This window comes from Phyllobates terribilis, unplaced genomic scaffold (assembly GCF_046119375.1).
Source record: "Phyllobates terribilis strain yellow unplaced genomic scaffold, ASM4611937v1 Scaffold_169__1_contigs__length_4117513, whole genome shotgun sequence".
Lineage (NCBI taxonomy): Eukaryota > Metazoa > Chordata > Amphibia > Anura > Dendrobatidae > Phyllobates > Phyllobates terribilis.
In genome coordinates, this window is record NW_027362929.1 from 841865 (window position 1) to 857707 (window position 15843).

The 15843-nt window shown below is 44.5% G+C and overlaps 7 non-coding genes and 1 pseudogene across 7 annotated transcripts; all 8 read right to left on the reverse strand.

Annotated features, from left to right (window-relative positions):
- Positions 1-6608: 6608 nt before the first annotated feature.
- Positions 6609-6799, reverse strand: LOC141211080 (U2 spliceosomal RNA). The gene has a single exon (XR_012281067.1). It is a non-coding gene; the product is annotated as a U2 spliceosomal RNA (small nuclear RNA).
- A 1127-nt stretch (positions 6800-7926) lies between these two features.
- Positions 7927-8117, reverse strand: LOC141211081 (U2 spliceosomal RNA). The gene has a single exon (XR_012281068.1). It is a non-coding gene; the product is annotated as a U2 spliceosomal RNA (small nuclear RNA).
- Positions 8118-9238: 1121 nt separating this feature from the next.
- Positions 9239-9429, reverse strand: LOC141211082 (U2 spliceosomal RNA). The gene has a single exon (XR_012281069.1). It is a non-coding gene; the product is annotated as a U2 spliceosomal RNA (small nuclear RNA).
- A 1121-nt stretch (positions 9430-10550) lies between these two features.
- Positions 10551-10741, reverse strand: LOC141211083 (U2 spliceosomal RNA). Its single transcript, XR_012281070.1, has one exon. It is a non-coding gene; the product is annotated as a U2 spliceosomal RNA (small nuclear RNA).
- Positions 10742-11862: 1121 nt separating this feature from the next.
- LOC141211084 (U2 spliceosomal RNA) lies at positions 11863-12053 on the reverse strand. The gene has a single exon (XR_012281071.1). It is a non-coding gene; the product is annotated as a U2 spliceosomal RNA (small nuclear RNA).
- A 1121-nt stretch (positions 12054-13174) lies between these two features.
- On the reverse strand, positions 13175-13365 carry LOC141211085 (U2 spliceosomal RNA). Its single transcript, XR_012281072.1, has one exon. It is a non-coding gene; the product is annotated as a U2 spliceosomal RNA (small nuclear RNA).
- Positions 13366-14478: 1113 nt separating this feature from the next.
- LOC141210518 (U2 spliceosomal RNA) lies at positions 14479-14660 on the reverse strand. The gene has a single exon (XR_012280683.1). It is a non-coding gene; the product is annotated as a U2 spliceosomal RNA (small nuclear RNA).
- Positions 14661-15184: 524 nt separating this feature from the next.
- LOC141210759 (U2 spliceosomal RNA) lies at positions 15185-15300 on the reverse strand (annotated as a pseudogene).
- Between the last annotated feature and the right edge of the window lie 543 nt (positions 15301-15843).

The window sequence follows — 15843 nt, forward strand, 5'->3', positions numbered from 1 at the left end:
ATTTACAAAGGTCTTAAAAAAGAACATTTATAACATTACAATAAAATGATAAAACATGATAATAATCAATTCAAGTTTTTTGTAAAAAACACAATTTACCATCATAAAACCATTGTAACAATTAAGAATATCATAATTACAGATGTACTTGGGTTTATTTAATTACCACTAATTGTGTTCCATAATTGTACACACCACATAGATGCCGCTTCTTTTGCTCCATACAGTTTTTTATCTCTGAGATAGTAAATATACATTTCACTTAAAGCAATTTTTATACAGTCTGTTGAATCAATATGATCATGTTTGAAGAGTAAAATATTTCTAACTTTCCACATGGCATTTTTAAAACAATTAATAATAATCCAGGCAACTCGGAATTGTTTAAAATTTGGACACTTAAAAAGACCATAAAAGACATAAAAGTGATTAAAATCTTTCAGGCCACATGCCCATTTTAAAAGTGGGCCTACCTTTCTCCAAACCTCCTGTGCAAAAGGACAATTCCAAAAGAGATGCAATACAGACTCACTTTCCCCGCATATATCTCTTGGACATTTGGCTCTCGCCACCAGCCCCCGCCTATGTTGAAACTCACGGGTAGGGAGGCACTGGTGGACGATAGCCCAGGCAAGGTCCTTGTGTACATTTGCAAGATATTTCCCGTACACATTTCGCCACACCGTTTTGGACCTTGCCTGTGAAAAATTGGAGACAGGAATTGTGTCCTCAGAGTGTCTGCAAGCAATAGATACCTTCCTTTGGTCCCCCAATATATCAGGCTCCAATTCCTGGAGACCTAAAAGTCTGACCGTTTTCTCAAGTATCACATACTGTTTAGGTGGGCACAGGAGCACAGGAGAACTTAAAGGTAATCTAAACCACCTTTTAAAAATCATTCCTGCTGCATATTTTAAAAAATAACTAAAAATGCCATCAGATTTAAAAACCTTAAAACAGAAGCAGAAATACTTTATATGGAAAAAGGTAAAAAAATTGGGTACATCTTTACCTCCATTAGATTTACATTTGTACATCAGATCTCTTTTTAACTTTTCCATTTTTGAACCCCATAAAAACATAAAAACAATTCTTGTTACTTTCTTGATTTGTAAATTGGAAGGGGGAAACACCATTGCAACATACAACATAATGGGAATTAAAACGGCTTTAATAATTAAAATTTTACCTTCCATACTAAGGTTCCTTAAATTCCACAATGAGATCTTTTTTTCTATTTTATCCATTGCAGAGTCCCAGTTAGGGTCCCCCTCATTGGCTTGGTTAAAAATAATTCCTAAAATTTTTATGTGATTTTTCTGTATCACTATCCCAGGGGTCAAAGAGGAGTCCCATCCCCCCACATTAAAACAGTCACATTTATCTATATTTAATTTAAAACCTGAGGCTTCACAGAAAAATTGTGTGTTTCTCAATACCCTCCTCAGAAATGTGGAATCTGGACATAGTATGGTAACATCATCCATGTAACTTAGGGCTTTAAGTTGCATACCCCTACTCCCGGGAATAGGTACCCCTTTAATTACTTTATCTTTTCTCAGTATGGTTAATAGTGGTTCCATAACACAGATAAAGAGCAGTGGTGAGAGAGGGCACCCTTGTTTCACCCCTGATAATAGAGGAACCCCCTTCGTTAAAAACCCATTTACAGAAATTTGACTAAAACAAGAATGATATAAAAGCATAATGCGGGTTAAAATTTTCTCTGGAAACGCCATTTTTTTAAGAACCATAAAAAGAAATTCATGCGATACCCTGTCAAAAGCTTTTTCAAAGTCTAAGGATAAAATAGCAAGGTTTTGACTTCTCTCTTTTGAATACCATATGGTATCCCTAATTATGTTGAGGGACTCAGCTATGGTTCTTCCGGGAACACCACATACCTGGTTAGGGTGAATTAATTTGGCTATAAAGGGTTTTAAACGGACTGCAATAAGTTTAGCTAAAATTTTATAATCAAGGTTTAAAAGCGTAATAGGCCGCCAGTTTTTAAGTTGGCTCCTATCCCCTTTTTTATATATTAAAGATACCAGACCTCTCCTCCAAGATGGGGGTAATTTATTAGTATTAAAAGCTTCTTTAAACAATAAAAACATATCGTTCTTTAAAATTCCCCAAAAAGTCAGATAAAACTCAATCGGTAGACCGTCTTCCCCAGGGGCTTTCCCACTGGAGAAACTTTTAAAAATCTGTAAAAGTTCCTCACTGGTGAGATCCCTAGATAAAATACCCTGGTCTAAAATATCTAACTTAAAATCAAGGGAATTAATAGCATACTCTAAAAAGGATGGATCTATAACTTTAGTGTTAAAAAGAAGTTGATAAAAATTAAAAGCTTTTCCTAACATACCCTTAATATCATTTTCACCTTCAAGATTTAGGATTGCGTCCCTCCTCCCCATTACCTTTTTGAAGAAGAATCGGGAGCATTTCTCTCCTTCCTCCAGGTGCTGTACATGGGAGTTAAAAATTATTTGTTTTCCTTTTTCATTAAGAGCATTTTTTATTTCAGACTTAAGATTTGCAATATCATCATCCACATCAATACCAACTTCTTTTAGTTTAAAGAGTACTTGTAATCTCATATTAAAAACATAAAACCACTGCTTTTTCTTTTTTGCTTTCATTTTCCCTGCCTTAATAAAAAATAATTTAATCTTAGGTTTAATGCTCTCCCACCAATCCAGCATCGAGGCGCGGGGGTCTCTCTTTGATTGCCAGCACTGGTAGGCCTGCACAAACCTCTTTTGAATATCAATATCCTCTAGGAGAGTTGTATTTAATCTCCATGGGCCTCTTGAGGTATTTTGTTCCCCTGCTAACTCTAAAAACACAGATAAAACTTTATGATCAGAGAATAAATTAGATAAAAGAAAACATTTACAAGGTTTAAAGGCAGTAGAAGCAAATATGAAATCAATTCTAGAAGAAACTCTTCCATTGGACCATGTAACACCTGGATCCGCCGGCAAGAGTTCCTTCCAGCAGTCCTGTAATCTAAAATCATCAATTAAACTTTTCAACAAATAGGAGGTACGGTCTTTACGATTCACATCCCCACCCTGCCGGGATTCCCCATCACGTAAACAATTAAAATCTCCTCCCACTAGCAGGGGGGTTGACCCAACACAAAATAATGGCAATATTTCAAGTAAATCCGCCCTTTCCTGCTTCCCAGGAGGAGCGTACACATTTAATAAACGTAAAGAAAGTCCATTAAAAACAAGATGTATTAAAATAGCTCTGCCAGGTATAATTTCAGTCACAGATTGAATGATGGTAGAATGTCCACGGCAAAGTAGTCCAACTCCGGCAGCACGACAGTCATTAGCACCGGACCACACAGAAACGCCCAGTTTCCAGTCTTCTTTTAAGTCCTTATAATTTAAATTACTCTGTATACCACATTCTTGTAGAAAGCAGAAATCAAAGTCCAATGTCTCTAAATAAGAAAATAAAGCAGCCCTACATGTAGGGCTCTTTAGGGACCTCACATTTAGTGAGGAGATTTTAAGAGGAACAGACATTAAGAAGAATCAGGATCTGAAGATGGGAAGAAGTCAATACACGGCACCTCCTCCTCCGCATCTCCAGGGGTCAGGATTTGTTTAATATTACCGGGATCTGAAGCAGGCAAAAAGGCATCATCCACTTTTGGCTCCTCATCTGGACCTCGACATCCGTGTTTTCTTTGGATATCAGGTTGCTTTACGTCCTCCCGTTGCCTTTTCAGAGGCTGGGAGCTGTCCATCTTTTCCAAGTCCTGTGCATCTGCAGTCCTCATGGCGGTCTGGTCTATGGAACGGGTGTCATCCCTCTGGGTCGTCTTGTCCTCTGGTCTGGTCACGGAACTACTGCGACTTCTGGTTCGAGGACCAGGGCTCGACTGGGTCTTAGCCAGGTCCTTTTTACTTCGCGCCCTAGAGGTCTCTCTTTCTGACACACTGGTTGATCGATTAAGGAGCGTACCCTTTTTGCCCTTACCCAAGATCACCGATGATGGTGTGGCGAATCTGGGTGCTTGCTTAATCGGGGTACTAGAGGTCTCCTCAGTTCCACATAATGCCGGTGGTGCATTCATGCTGGATGAGGACCCTTCCTCTTGACTCTGAGATACGGCAACATCTAGAGCCAGAACATCGATCAATTCCACAGAGAGCGAACCCTCGGATAATCTTATGGAACCCCTACGACCGTCCTTCTGTGGAACTACCAGCGGGCCCTCTGGCGGAGCCGTTGAAGGATTTGGTCCGGACCCGTCAGCGTGCGCCAACCCAGGTCCAGGGGCAGGTGTAGTAATACTCCCTCCGAAGTATTCTTGGATAGTCAGTTGACCTGACTTAAACATGTCATATGTTTTTGACTTTTTGCTCGGACAATTCCTGAAGGCGTGACCTGCCTTCCCACATAGGTTACATACGATCTCAGAGTCACACGTAGCGGAGGTGTGCCCACTCTTACCGCACTTGTTGCAAAAGACTACATGAGCCCTTGTACAATTTTCTCGTGTATGCCCATATTCATGACAATTCCGGCATTGAAGGGGCATTCCTGGGTTGCGTAGGAATCCCCTGACATTACCAATGGCAAAATTAGCAGGCGGGTGGTGAAGACCACCAATGCCGCTCTGATCTGGATGGAACTTCACCAGGTATTTCCTCTTCCCATTCCAGAAGCGCTGGGAGTTGAGGATATCATGTGAGAAGCGCACTGACTTGCAGTAACGCTTCAAAAAGGTTTCGATATCGCCCTCAGAGACGAATGGGCTGTACATGAAGATCACCAAGGGTACTTCCTCTTCACCGTACAGGAAGTCAAAGCTCAGCCCGTTCAGTCTCTCATCGTCCTTGTCCGCAACCATCAGTGCTGCATGGATATTATCACAGCATGATTTAGCCATAAAGGAAATGGTATATCGCCCACGGAATTCCTGATCGTAAAGACACAGGATCTTATCTCGCTCCAGGTGGAAGAACCCAAAAAGAATCTCATGCACGATGTACTGCAGATTCTTCTCATGGCGCTGGCATTCATCCACCATGATTCTAATGGACTGTCGCAGTGGAGTCTCCCCCACCGCAAATCCAAAAGAAAAAGGCATTTTCGGCCCTCAGGGACTAAGCCCTCCCCCAATAGTAACAAGGGAATGAATCCCACAAAAGCAGGAACAAACCCAAGACCGAGGGAGGGGTACCCCAAGAACTTACAAAGCCCACTAAGCGATAAAGCTCAGCAAAGGAAAACGCCCTTATTTCCTCGGGTCGCCCCGAAGACAAGACGCGATCGCTCCCCGTTGTCCGGGGACTAAGCCGACCTGCCAATAGCTGCAAGGGGGTGAAGCTCCCTCAGTTAAGAGAGAGCGATCCCCCAAGGCCAACAAGTCGGGTACCCCAGGCACCTCCTAGCCGAGACCAAGGCAGCAACCGTTAGATCATTGCACCTGATCCTAGCCAAAAGGCCGAGAAGCGATAACCAGAATTGGTTTCCGACTACGGTGCCACCCAAGGATTCTGAAAAGTCCATTTGTGGAGATGGCCACCTGGACTCCCGTTAAGAAGACATGCTGTCAACCTCTAGATCCCTCACATGCCTGCACTTTTCGGCTTGCTGCTGCTGCAATCCACGCGTTTTAGATCTGCATAACTCCACCTCTTTTAGCACAGTACCCTCAACCCCCGGCTGTTCCCACCCGCCTCAACACCGTTGGAAGGGAGGAGAACCAATTAAGGCGGGGGGGGGGTGGAACGAGCAGCTGTCTACCCTTAGCAGGAGGGTTGCTGATTAATTACCTCTCCTGCTGCTGCTGCTGGCTGTCCAGCAGCAGACTGAAGGTGGCTGCTGCTGTGCGCAGGTATATAAAGGCTCAGAGCCTATTATGACACGCGCAGCCAGCGTTCCATTGCCACATTCCGTCTACTGCAGGCGGGATACCTGGATGGCTGAATGTCACTGAGAAGCTCACAGAGACCGCCATAAGCAACAGTTTAAAAGAATGCCACAGACTAATCAACCAAACTTTTTGGGTTGGTTTCTCTTTTATAGTCTGCAGGCATTAAATGAAAGAAGTCAGTGTTCCAGCAGAGGGAGACAACGTTTCAGAAAAGGCATTGTAGCAAACCAAAAAAGAAATTTTAAGCGCAGCAGAGTAACCAGCTCACATACCTGTTAGCTCAGGTGAGTTTAAAAGGCTGCTGTTGATAACAAGGGCATTTGCTAAATAGATGGTGTGTGTGCAACAATATACTGAAAGGTCAATTATATTGTGCAGCTTATCTCACCACCTGTAGTTATTTAGGTGAAAGCTCCAAAATGCTTGCCTAATATGTCTGTTTATCCAAAAGGAAGTATAGAGGGAGAGCTAGATAGATAGCATTGCATTACATTACATTACATGGCAATGCAATGCACAGTTGCTGAAGTTGAACCAAAATGAGCTTGTCATCTGGCTTCTGCAACTTTTAACATGAAAAATCCAATGAGGAGAAGAAAAGCAAAGCCAAAGAGTCCATCCCAAAATCCGACAAACAAGCAAAATGAACAAAAAGCATTGAATTCAATTCTTTCTGATTTTAGAAACTGCATTAAAGAAGGGGTGCACCGGTCCTGGAGATACTGCAATACCAGGTCAATGCGTGGAGTGGACAGAGCAAGCTCTTTTTCCATCTCCCTGTTCTAAAAATCCATTTAATATATGGTCCCCAGATAGGGGACGTATCAGATATTAAACTGATAAGAACAGATACTACACTTGATCTTAGCCAAAAGGCCGAGAAGCGATAACCAGAATTGGTTTCCGACTACGGTGCCACCCAAGGATTCTGAAAAGTCCATTTGTGGAGATGGCCACCTGGACTCCCGTTAAGAAGACATGCTGTCAACCTCTAGATCCCTCACATGCCTGCACTTTTCGGCTTGCTGCTGCTGCAATCCACGCGTTTTAGATCTGCATAACTCCACCTCTTTTAGCACAGTACCCTCAACCCCCGGCTGTTCCCACCCGCCTCAACACCGTTGGAAGGGAGGAGAACCAATTAAGGCGGGGGGGGGGGGGGGGGTGGAACGAGCAGCTGTCTACCCTTAGCAGGAGGGTTGCTGATTAATTACCTCTCCTGCTGCTGCTGCTGCTGGCTGTCCAGCAGCAGACTGAAGGTGGCTGCTGCTGTGCGCAGGTATATAAAGGCTCAGAGCCTATTATGACACGCGCAGCCAGCGTTCCATTGCCACATTCCGTCTACTGCAGGCGGGATACCTGGATGGCTGAATGTCACTGAGAAGCTCACAGAGACCGCCATAAGCAACAGTTTAAAAGAATGCCACAGACTAATCAACCAAACTTTTTGGGTTGGTTTCTCTTTTATAGTCTGCAGGCATTAAATGAAAGAAGTCAGTGTTCCAGCAGAGGGAGACAACGTTTCAGAAAAGGCATTGTAGCAAACCAAAAAAGAAATTTTAAGCGCAGCAGAGTAACCAGCTCACATACCTGTTAGCTCAGGTGAGTTTAAAAGGCTGCTGTTGATAACAAGGGCATTTGCTAAATAGATGGTGTGTGTGCAACAATATACTGAAAGGTCAATTATATTGTGCAGCTTATCTCACCACCTGTAGTTATTTAGGTGAAAGCTCCAAAATGCTTGCCTAATATGTCTGTTTATCCAAAAGGAAGTATAGAGGGAGAGCTAGATAGATAGCATTGCATTACATTACATTACATGGCAATGCAATGCACAGTTGCTGAAGTTGAACCAAAATGAGCTTGTCATCTGGCTTCTGCAACTTTTAACATGAAAAATCCAATGAGGAGAAGAAAAGCAAAGCCAAAGAGTCCATCCCAAAATCCGACAAACAAGCAAAATGAACAAAAAGCATTGAATTCAATTCTTTCTGATTTTAGAAACTGCATTAAAGAAGGGGTGCACCGGTCCTGGAGATACTGCAATACCAGGTCAATGCGTGGAGTGGACAGAGCAAGCTCTTTTTCCATCTCCCTGTTCTAAAAATCCATTTAATATATGGTCCCCAGATAGGGGACGTATCAGATATTAAACTGATAAGAACAGATACTACACTTGATCTTAGCCAAAAGGCCGAGAAGCGATAACCAGAATTGGTTTCCGACTACGGTGCCACCCAAGGATTCTGAAAAGTCCATTTGTGGAGATGGCCACCTGGACTCCCGTTAAGAAGACATGCTGTCAACCTCTAGATCCCTCACATGCCTGCACTTTTCGGCTTGCTGCTGCTGCAATCCACGCGTTTTAGATCTGCATAACTCCACCTCTTTTAGCACAGTACCCTCAACCCCTGGCTGTTCCCACCCGCCTCAACACCGTTGGAAGGGAGGAGAACCAATTAAGGTGGGGGTGGGGGGGGTGGAACGAGCAGCTGTCTACCCTTAGCAGGAGGGTTGCTGATTAATTACCTCTCCTGCTGCTGCTGCTGGCTGTCCAGCAGCAGACTGAAGGTGGCTGCTGCTGTGCGCAGGTATATAAAGGCTCAGAGCCTATTATGACACGCGCAGCCAGCGTTCCATTGCCACATTCCGTCTACTGCAGGCGGGATACCTGGATGGCTGAATGTCACTGAGAAGCTCACAGAGACCGCCATAAGCAACAGTTTAAAAGAATGCCACAGACTAATCAACCAAACTTTTTGGGTTGGTTTCTCTTTTATAGTCTGCAGGCATTAAATGAAAGAAGTCAGTGTTCCAGCAGAGGGAGACAACGTTTCAGAAAAGGCATTGTAGCAAACCAAAAAAGAAATTTTAAGCGCAGCAGAGTAACCAGCTCACATACCTGTTAGCTCAGGTGAGTTTAAAAGGCTGCTGTTGATAACAAGGGCATTTGCTAAATAGATGGTGTGTGTGCAACAATATACTGAAAGGTCAATTATATTGTGCAGCTTATCTCACCACCTGTAGTTATTTAGGTGAAAGCTCCAAAATGCTTGCCTAATATGTCTGTTTATCCAAAAGGAAGTATAGAGGGAGAGCTAGATAGATAGCATTGCATTACATTACATTACATGGCAATGCAATGCACAGTTGCTGAAGTTGAACCAAAATGAGCTTGTCATCTGGCTTCTGCAACTTTTAACATGAAAAATCCAATGAGGAGAAGAAAAGCAAAGCCAAAGAGTCCATCCCAAAATCCGACAAACAAGCAAAATGAACAAAAAGCATTGAATTCAATTCTTTCTGATTTTAGAAACTGCATTAAAGAAGGGGTGCACCGGTCCTGGAGATACTGCAATACCAGGTCAATGCGTGGAGTGGACAGAGCAAGCTCTTTTTCCATCTCCCTGTTCTAAAAATCCATTTAATATATGGTCCCCAGATAGGGGACGTATCAGATATTAAACTGATAAGAACAGATACTACACTTGATCTTAGCCAAAAGGCCGAGAAGCGATAACCAGAATTGGTTTCCGACTACGGTGCCACCCAAGGATTCTGAAAAGTCCATTTGTGGAGATGGCCACCTGGACTCCCGTTAAGAAGACATGCTGTCAACCTCTAGATCCCTCACATGCCTGCACTTTTCGGCTTGCTGCTGCTGCAATCCACGCGTTTTAGATCTGCATAACTCCACCTCTTTTAGCACAGTACCCTCAACCCCCGGCTGTTCCCACCCGACTCAACACCGTTGGAAGGGAGGAGAACCAATTAAGGCGGGGGGGGGGGTGGAACGAGCAGCTGTCTACCCTTAGCAGGAGGGTTGCTGATTAATTACCTCTCCTGCTGCTGCTGCTGCTGGCTGTCCAGCAGCAGACTGAAGGTGGCTGCTGCTGTGCGCAGGTATATAAAGGCTCAGAGCCTATTATGACACGCGCAGCCAGCGTTCCATTGCCACATTCCGTCTACTGCAGGCGGGATACCTGGATGGCTGAATGTCACTGAGAAGCTCACAGAGACCGCCATAAGCAACAGTTTAAAAGAATGCCACAGACTAATCAACCAAACTTTTTGGGTTGGTTTCTCTTTTATAGTCTGCAGGTATTAAATGAAAGAAGTCAGTGTTCCAGCAGAGGGAGACAACGTTTCAGAAAAGGCATTGTAGCAAACCAAAAAAGAAATTTTAAGCGCAGCAGAGTAACCAGCTCACATACCTGTTAGCTCAGGTGAGTTTAAAAGGCTGCTGTTGATAACAAGGGCATTTGCTAAATAGATGGTGTGTGTGCAACAATATACTGAAAGGTCAATTATATTGTGCAGCTTATCTCACCACCTGTAGTTATTTAGGTGAAAGCTCCAAAATGCTTGCCTAATATGTCTGTTTATCCAAAAGGAAGTATAGAGGGAGAGCTAGATAGATAGCATTGCATTACATTACATTACATGGCAATGCAATGCACAGTTGCTGAAGTTGAACCAAAATGAGCTTGTCATCTGGCTTCTGCAACTTTTAACATGAAAAATCCAATGAGGAGAAGAAAAGCAAAGCCAAAGAGTCCATCCCAAAATCCGACAAACAAGCAAAATGAACAAAAAGCATTGAATTCAATTCTTTCTGATTTTAGAAACTGCATTAAAGAAGGGGTGCACCGGTCCTGGAGATACTGCAATACCAGGTCAATGCGTGGAGTGGACAGAGCAAGCTCTTTTTCCATCTCCCTGTTCTAAAAATCCATTTAATATATGGTCCCCAGATAGGGGACGTATCAGATATTAAACTGATAAGAACAGATACTACACTTGATCTTAGCCAAAAGGCCGAGAAGCGATAACCAGAATTGGTTTCCGACTACGGTGCCACCCAAGGATTCTGAAAAGTCCATTTGTGGAGATGGCCACCTGGACTCCCGTTAAGAAGACATGCTGTCAACCTCTAGATCCCTCACATGCCTGCACTTTTCGGCTTGCTGCTGCTGCAATCCACGCGTTTTAGATCTGCATAACTCCACCTCTTTTAGCACAGTACCCTCAACCCCCGGCTGTTCCCACCCGCCTCAACACCGTTGGAAGGGAGGAGAACCAATTAAGGTGGGGGGGGGGGGGGTGGAACGAGCAGCTGTCTACCCTTAGCAGGAGGGTTGCTGATTAATTACCTCTCCTGCTGCTGCTGCTGGCTGTCCAGCAGCAGACTGAAGGTGGCTGCTGCTGTGCGCAGGTATATAAAGGCTCAGAGCCTATTATGACACGCGCAGCCAGCGTTCCATTGCCACATTCCGTCTACTGCAGGCGGGATACCTGGATGGCTGAATGTCACTGAGAAGCTCACAGAGACCGCCATAAGCAACAGTTTAAAAGAATGCCACAGACTAATCAACCAAACTTTTTGGGTTGGTTTCTCTTTTATAGTCTGCAGGCATTAAATGAAAGAAGTCAGTGTTCCAGCAGAGGGAGACAACGTTTCAGAAAAGGCATTGTAGCAAACCAAAAAAGAAATTTTAAGCGCAGCAGAGTAACCAGCTCACATACCTGTTAGCTCAGGTGAGTTTAAAAGGCTGCTGTTGATAACAAGGGCATTTGCTAAATAGATGGTGTGTGTGCAACAATATACTGAAAGGTCAATTATATTGTGCAGCTTATCTCACCACCTGTAGTTATTTAGGTGAAAGCTCCAAAATGCTTGCCTAATATGTCTGTTTATCCAAAAGGAAGTATAGAGGGAGAGCTAGATAGATAGCATTACATTACATTACATTACATGGCAATGCAATGCACAGTTGCTGAAGTTGAACCAAAATGAGCTTGTCATCTGGCTTCTGCAACTTTTAACATGAAAAATCCAATGAGGAGAAGAAAAGCAAAGCCAAAGAGTCCATCCCAAAATCCGACAAACAAGCAAAATGAACAAAAAGCATTGAATTCAATTCTTTCTGATTTTAGAAACTGCATTAAAGAAGGGGTGCACCGGTCCTGGAGATACTGCAATACCAGGTCAATGCGTGGAGTGGACAGAGCAAGCTCTTTTTCCATCTCCCTGTTCTAAAAATCCATTTAATATATGGTCCCCAGATAGGGGACGTATCAGATATTAAACTGATAAGAACAGATACTACACTTGATCTTAGCCAAAAGGCCGAGAAGCGATAACCAGAATTGGTTTCCGACTACGGTGCCACCCAAGGATTCTGAAAAGTCCATTTGTGGAGATGGCCACCTGGACTCCCGTTAAGAAGACATGCTGTCAACCTCTAGATCCCTCACATGCCTGCACTTTTCGGCTTGCTGCTGCTGCAATCCACGCGTTTTAGATCTGCATAACTCCACCTCTTTTAGCACAGTACCCTCAACCCCCGGCTGTTCCCACCCGACTCAACACCGTTGGAAGGGAGGAGAACCAATTAAGGCGGGGGGGGGGGTGGAACGAGCAGCTGTCTACCCTTAGCAGGAGGGTTGCTGATTAATTACCTCTCCTGCTGCTGCTGCTGCTGGCTGTCCAGCAGCAGACTGAAGGTGGCTGCTGCTGTGCGCAGGTATATAAAGGCTCAGAGCCTATTATGACACGCGCAGCCAGCGTTCCATTGCCACATTCCGTCTACTGCAGGCGGGATACCTGGATGGCTGAATGTCACTGAGAAGCTCACAGAGACCGCCATAAGCAACAGTTTAAAAGAATGCCACAGACTAATCAACCAAACTTTTTGGGTTGGTTTCTCTTTTATAGTCTGCAGGTATTAAATGAAAGAAGTCAGTGTTCCAGCAGAGGGAGACAACGTTTCAGAAAAGGCATTGTAGCAAACCAAAAAAGAAATTTTAAGCGCAGCAGAGTAACCAGCTCACATACCTGTTAGCTCAGGTGAGTTTAAAAGGCTGCTGTTGATAACAAGGGCATTTGCTAAATAGATGGTGTGTGTGCAACAATATACTGAAAGGTCAATTATATTGTGCAGCTTATCTCACCACCTGTAGTTATTTAGGTGAAAGCTCCAAAATGCTTGCCTAATATGTCTGTTTATCCAAAAGGAAGTATAGAGGGAGAGCTAGATAGATAGCATTGCATTACATTACATTACATGGCAATGCAATGCACAGTTGCTGAAGTTGAACCAAAATGAGCTTGTCATCTGGCTTCTGCAACTTTTAACATGAAAAATCCAATGAGGAGAAGAAAAGCAAAGCCAAAGAGTCCATCCCAAAATCCGACAAACAAGCAAAATGAACAAAAAGCATTGAATTCAATTCTTTCTGATTTTAGAAACTGCATTAAAGAAGGGGTGCACCGGTCCTGGAGATACTGCAATACCAGGTCAATGCGTGGAGTGGACAGAGCAAGCTCTTTTTCCATCTCCCTGTTCTAAAAATCCATTTAATATATGGTCCCCAGATAGGGGACGTATCAGATATTAAACTGATAAGAACAGATACTACACTTGATCTTAGCCAAAAGGCCGAGAAGCGATAACCAGAATTGGTTTCCGACTACGGTGCCACCCAAGGATTCTGAAAAGTCCATTTGTGGAGATGGCCACCTGGACTCCCGTTAAGAAGACATGCTGTCAACCTCTAGATCCCTCACATGCCTGCACTTTTCGGCTTGCTGCTGCTGCAATCCACGCGTTTTAGATCTGCATAACTCCACCTCTTTTAGCACAGTACCCTCAACCCCCGGCTGTTCCCACCCGCCTCAACACCGTTGGAAGGGAGGAGAACCAATTAAGGCGGGGGGGGGTGGAACGAGCAGCTGTCTACCCTTAGCAGGAGGGTTGCTGATTAATTACCTCTCCTGCTGCTGCTGGCTGTCCAGCAGCAGACTGAAGGTGGCTGCTGCTGTGCGCAGGTATATAAAGGCTCAGAGCCTATTATGACACGCGCAGCCAGCGTTCCATTGCCACATTCCGTCTACTGCAGGCGGGATACCTGGATGGCTGAATGTCACTGAGAAGCTCACAGAGACCGCCATAAGCAACAGTTTAAAAGAATGCCACAGACTAATCAACCAAACTTTTTGGGTTGGTTTCTCTTTTATAGTCTGCAGGCATTAAATGAAAGAAGTCAGTGTTCCAGCAGAGGGAGACAACGTTTCAGAAAAGGCATTGTAGCAAACCAAAAAAGAAATTTTAAGCGCAGCAGAGTAACCAGCTCACATACCTGTTAGCTCAGGTGAGTTTAAAAGGCTGCTGTTGATAACAAGGGCATTTGCTAAATAGATGGTGTGTGTGCAACAATATACTGAAAGGTCAATTATATTGTGCAGCTTATCTCACCACCTGTAGTTATTTAGGTGAAAGCTCCAAAATGCTTGCCTAATATGTCTGTTTATCCAAAAGGAAGTATAGAGGGAGAGCTAGATAGATAGCATTGCATTACATTACATTACATGGCAATGCAATGCACAGTTGCTGAAGTTGAACCAAATTGAGCTTGTCATCTGGCTTCTGCAACTTTTAACATGAAAAATCCAATGAGGAGAAGAAAAGCAAAGCCAAAGAGTCCATCCCAAAATCCGACAAACAAGCAAAATGAACAAAAAGCATTGAATTCAATTCTTTCTGATTTTAGAAACTGCATTAAAGAAGGGGTGCACCGGTCCTGGAGATACTGCAATACCAGGTCAATGCGTGGAGTGGACAGAGCAAGCTCTTTTTCCATCTCCCTGTTCTAAAAATCCATTTAATATATGGTCCCCAGATAGGGGACGTATCAGATATTAAACTGATAAGAACAGATTTTTTGATTGAAGCTGCATCCAAGGCACTGAAAAATGTGACCGAAGTCACACCAAAACAGCGCACGAGGCGAGGATTCATGTGGACCCTTCCCGGAGGAAAGGGTCCCCAATAAACCATCCCCATCCCTCTGAGCCAGAAGGCCACAGCGAGGGTCAGGGATCTCCGATGCTCTCCCTAGCCGAAGCCGGAGAAGAGCCGTTTTCGTGCTCCCAGCTTCCATCTAGGCTGCCACCCTAGTGGAGCTGGAGCCTGTGTTGGTTTCTCAGCCCAAAGCTGACCGGACCTCCGACCGGGTTTATAAAAATTCCCCTTCCTAGCCCGGAGGCCAGGAATAGGGGGGGTTGCTCAGAAAGTATGATTGGCAAAGGTGCGGCGTGCTACGAAGCCAAGTCTTTCTGGGGTTCCCAGTCCCAGTAAGCTTGGACTCCCACCAGGGCGCCTACTCCTGGGGCACATTGCTCCAAAGCCCTCACACTTACCCAGCCTAGTGACTTCGATCCTGGAGGGCCATGTTTTCCATCAGATAACTCTATGAGCCACCTGGCGTACTAACAAGTGCACCAAACCAGTGTGTAATATGCATCAATTTACTAGGGCAGCCCAAGGACAAAACTGCCTTTTCAAAAGATACTACACTTGATCTTAGCCAAAAGGCCGAGAAGCGATAACCAGAATTGGTTTCCGACTACGGTGCCACCCAAGGATTCTGAAAAGTCCATTTGTGGAGATGGCCACCTGGACTCCCGTTAAGAAGACATGCTGTCAACCTCTAGATCCCTCACATGCCTGCACTTTTCGGCTTGCTGCTGCTGCAATCCACGCGTTTTAGATCTGCATAACTCCACCTCTTTTAGCACAGTACCCTCAACCCCCGGCTGTTCCCACCCGCCTCAACACCGTTGGAAGGGAGGAGAACCAATTAAGGCGGGGGGGGGGTGGAACGAGCAGCTGTCTACCCTTAGCAGGAGGGTTGCTGATTAATTACCTCTCCTGCTGCTGCTGGCTGTCCAGCAGCAGACTGAAGGTGGCTGCTGCTGTGCGCAGGTATATAAAGGCTCAGAGCCTATTATGACACGCGCAGCCAGCGTTCCATTGCCACATTCCGTCTACTGCAGGCGGGATACCTGGATGGCTGAATGTCACTGAGAAGCTCACAGAGACCGCCATAAGCAACAGTTTAAAAGAATGCCACAGACTAATCAACCAAAC